The 4,622-nt window shown below is 51.6% G+C and overlaps 1 protein-coding gene across 2 annotated transcripts in view; it reads right to left on the bottom strand.

Moving 5' to 3' along the window:
• LRRC75A (leucine rich repeat containing 75A) overlaps nt 1–4,622 on the bottom strand; it is a 54,431-nt gene that overhangs the window by 48,815 nt on the left and 994 nt on the right. The gene's annotated exons all lie outside the window — the stretch shown is intronic.

Genomic DNA, 4,622 nt, shown 5'->3' with positions numbered 1-4,622 from the left:
TCCTGCTGTTATATAAGCAGAGAAAATGCTGAACTGGGGCTGGGGTGAACAACAACCATTAACTTCTGCCAGCTTGGAGGTTTCTGTCAGCAGTGAGGGCACAGGCAGGACCTGATCCTCTGTTCCAGGTGCCCACAGCCCAGCCCAGCCTAACCCAGGCCAACCCTCACTTTATATCACATCCCACCTCTCCCAGCCTTCCTCTTCCCCCAAAAACTCATTTCTCCCAGGAGGAGCAGCAGCAGCCACCTTCCAGGGGATCATTAAATCATTAAATCCAATCCTGTGCCTGCACATCCACCTGCAAATCCCACTGAAGGATGGGAAGAGGTAAAGTGAGGGAGCATCTTGCACCAGAAACCCTTTTTGAGGCAGGAAACACCCCAAATACCAGAGATATTTGTTGTCAGTGCCTCCAGCATTTTAAGGGTTAAAAGGCACTGTGGGGAGCCCTGGTGGGGTTTCAGCAGCAGCTTGAGGCAGAGGAAATGAGGGTTCATCCCAAAGCCACCCTACTCAGAGCAGGGTTACTCAACTTCCACCCTGTGGGGCCAGGGCAGGGCCCTCACCCAGCCCCAGCAGCTCCCAACTGAGGAAAAACCACCCCAAATCCTGCAAAATTCCTCATCCCTGTCCTCTGCTGGCAGCCACAGGCTGGGAGGAGCCCAGGGAGCCCAGGCTGGGTCACCTCTGGTGCTCTGAGCACGCAGGAGAAGGGACCAGGTGCTCATTTTTGGGGCAAACTCAGCAGTGCTGAGCTCCTCCAGCATCCCTGGGGTGGCTTCCATGGGAATGCTGCCCCTTGGCTGGGGAGCACAGGGCCAGGGGCAAGCACTGAGCCCAGCCACAATATTTTAATTTTTTCTCTGCTCTTGTGTCTCAAGTAGGAAGTCACAGGAGCCCAAAGCGAGCTGTCTCCAGCAGTATTTTTAATTTTTGTGTGTGTGTGTGTGTGTGTTTTACTATCCCCACTGGTCAAGCCCCTCTTACAATGAAGATATTCATCATTAATTAATTAATTAATTAATTAAGCATCCCTGTGCCACGCAGTTCCCAGGCTGCTCAGGTCGTGTCTCGTTCCCCACAACCTCTGGCTGGAAAATCCCCTTGGGATGGGGCAGGGGCACAGCTGCACCCACAGCAGGGGCTGTTTGTGGGATAAACCTGAAGGTTTTGTGGGATAAACCTGAAGGTTTTGTGGGATAAACCCCAGGGATCCCAGGCTGGAGCCCAGCCAGGAGGGGCTGCAATCTTTGGTGGGCACAGAGCACGTTTGCTCCCAGCCCTTCCCTGCAAATGGGATTTTTGGTGGTGTTTTTGCCCATCTGGGGCCCTCCCCACCCCAGCACTGCCCACCCCAGGCTGGCAGGGCACGGAATCCACCTTGCCAGGGCTGCCACACCTTGGACCTTGGCATTTGGCTTTGGCCACACCCTGGCATTTACTGCCACACTTTGCTTTCCCCCCTTTCCCCACTGAATTCCTGGAACTGCTGCTCACCTGCCCTGTGCAGATGATGCTCAGATCTGCTGGATTCCTCCTCCTCCTCCTCCCCTCTCCCCCAGCCCCAGAACAGCAGCAAAAGCTCCACGTAACCAATGGCAAATTCCTTGAGTGCAACGTAATGTGCTGGGAAGCGCTTCCCCATCTCGCCTGGGAAAAGCGATCCTCTGGCAGCAGGGAGGAGGAAAACATGCTTTGTTTTACAAATCCTCTCCCCAGCAGGAGAGACACTCCCAGAATTTAATACACTGACAGCGCTCGGCTGCCTTAACCACTGAAACTCAACAGTACGGGGGAGAAAATAAAAGAGTAAAAACAAAAAGTGCCACGCTCTGTAATGTTCAAACCTATCCTGCTCTGCAGCTGGTGGTACCGGGAATAGTGGAGCTGGAATTCTGGTGTGAGGGGTCTGAGAGTGGGTTCCCACATCCCAAGTGCTGGACACCCTGAATAAATTCATTTTTTAGCCTTTCCCTGCAGCATCTCCTTGTAGGAAAGCAGAGAAGATGCTGCCAGGTAAACCCGGGAAGTCACTTCATGGCAGATAAATTCCAAGTTATTCCGTGCAGGAATTACTTCCAGCAGCTCCCTCCAGGTGAGCAGCAAGCCTCTGGCAACCCCCAACACCACCAGCCTAAATCAAATGTTAATTATTTCAGTGTCTTCCCACTGCATTTCTGCCAGAGGCATCCTCCCTGCAGCACCGAGAGCGAAAACACCTCGGCCAAGGAGAGCAGCAGGCACTTGTTGGGATTTGGGGGGTTTGAATTTTGCAGTGTGGGGTTTGGGCTCCAGAGCAGAAAGAAGGAGAGAAAAATGAGCATTCTGTGCCTCAGGAGCTCGATGTTAAATTAGCCTGGCTGTGCCAGAGGAGCACAAACCCTCTGGAATGGCTGCTGGCAGCAGGAATAACAGGAGTGTTATTTTGGGGGCAGGCGGTGGGATCAAATTGCCTCCATAGCAGAGACCACTGCTGACCTCTCTGAGGAAGCAAAGTCTGTCTGCTCTTCATGCTTTTTATATTTTTAAACAAACAAACAAACAAACAAAAAAACCAAAACAAAAAAATCACTTTGTATCTCAGTATTTTATAGTTGTTTGCAACCTCCAGGCATTCCCAGAAACACAAATTAATCATTGCAGGAGCCTGTAAGGGAAACAGCATCGCTGCCACCTCAGGGGAAGGAGAAGGATGATAAATTCTCAATAAATTCTAAATAAATGGGTGGAATGCAAAGGCCACAGTGGACACTGGTGCCAGTGGTGGCACTGGAAGGGCAGGACTTGCAGCCCTGGCCTGATTATCAAACACACCTTTTGTGGGGGCAAAAAAAGCCCCCCAGACCTTGTCTTGCAGTGGGTGGGTAGGGCAGGGTGTTATGGCACAGAGACCCGAAAAACGAAGATTTTCAGCTCTGGCCATGTGCTCATCCTGCTCCAAAAAGAATTGTGGAGCCTCTCCAAAGGCAGGGATGCTGTCACCCACCCCTCAGCAGCACGCTGGGCTGGCTTCAAAGCCCTCTGAAGTCAGTGGAAAGGCTCCCAGTGACCTAAATGCCTGGGATTTAAAAAATACTCTGCTGAGAGCTGGGCACCAGGTCACTGGGTTTGCTGGGAAAACCCCAGTTTTGCTGGAAAACGCCCAGTTTTACAGCAGCACCCACATGGAGTACAGACACCCTAAAAATGGCTCAGGGAAAAGTCTCTGCCCCACCAGACTCATCCATCCAGCCCTTTCCACAGGGGGAAGCTCATCCTTCTCCCCAAATCCTCACTCTGAGGCTGAGACACTCCAAGGGCTCAGCTCTGGAAGGCTCCTGCTGGAGTGGGAACAACCCCAGTGTTGTTGGAGCCAGCAATGCCCTCCCAAAACATCCCCTCCCAAAATCCAGCGGCTGGAAAACTCCAGAGCAGCCAGGATTTGTTCAGTGGGGCATCCCACATTCCCTCCCTGGAGGCAGGGATTAATATCACCTCATTAAAAACCTGCTTGGAGTCTATTATGGTATCTAGGACAGAGAGTTCTCTGTTTTGACACTCTAAGATATATTTTATCAGAGCGAGCTCTTCAGAGACACTCACTGCCAGAGATGCACCTGACTGTAACAGGTTCCTTGCTTCCCCCAGCAGTTCAAGATTAATTTTTAGCTTTTTCTTCCCAATCTCCAGCGAGATGAGAGGGTTCCCCTGTGGTCAGGTTTGTCATTAGGGCATCCATGGTGACACATGCCAGCTCCCTGACTCTGCACAGAGAGTGAGGACAGACCTGAGCATGGCTGAGAAAAACCAGCCTGGAGCCAGGGAGAACGTGAGAGTGATTCCTGGCACTTTGCAGGCCCCAAGATTTATTTTTTGGGGAGGTGTTTGAGATAAACACCCTCTAAAATTAGCACCTGCCCTTCTGCCAGCTCCAATGGGCTGCGACAACGATAAAGATTTGGCGTGGCTGAGAGGGTGCAACATTTGGGCTCTGATCTGCTGCCCAACTCAGCCCCCACGGTCCCACAGATCCCAAATGGAGAGGTCACTGTCCCAAGGAATTCCACCCCCAACTCCCTGAGAGGCAGCACATTCCTCTCAGGAAAAGTATTTTATCCCAAAGTTGAAAGTGGGGAGAGTTTTCCATGAAAAAAACAGAAATCATATGACACAGTTCAGATTTCTCAGCTGGGCTGCTCTAAAGATAATCCTAAACCTGCAGGGCAGAGGGAGAAATGGAAATGGGCTGAATGGGGGACATGCCCCAAACAACACACCTGCTCACTGAAAAGTTACGTGGACCAGAAAATGGTGTGGGGATGAAATGCTATCAGCAAAAAAACACCAGCAGCAAACCTCAAACACAAAATCCCAAAAGAAAACCAGAAAACCACCAGCAGCAAACCCCAAACACAAAATCCCAAAAGAAAACCAGACTGGAGCAGTCCCATGGACAGACTGCAGGGCAAGAAAGCAGCTCCCCGTGCCCAGCAGAGATCTGAACAACTTTTCCCCGGCTGGCAGAACTGGTTACACCGAGCAGCCGAGGGAGAAAACCCGAGCTGGGAGATGGATCTGCTTTAGGTTCGCATGGAAAACTCGCTGCTCCTCAGAGCCCTGCGCACCCCAGAGCCTTGAAA

Source organism: Geospiza fortis, unplaced genomic scaffold (genome assembly GCF_000277835.1).
Source record: "Geospiza fortis unplaced genomic scaffold, GeoFor_1.0 scaffold425, whole genome shotgun sequence".
Classification (NCBI taxonomy): Eukaryota; Metazoa; Chordata; class Aves; order Passeriformes; family Thraupidae; genus Geospiza; species Geospiza fortis.
The sequence above is the reverse complement of the archived record's forward strand: the minus strand, read 5'-3'. Positions and strand labels throughout refer to the sequence as shown.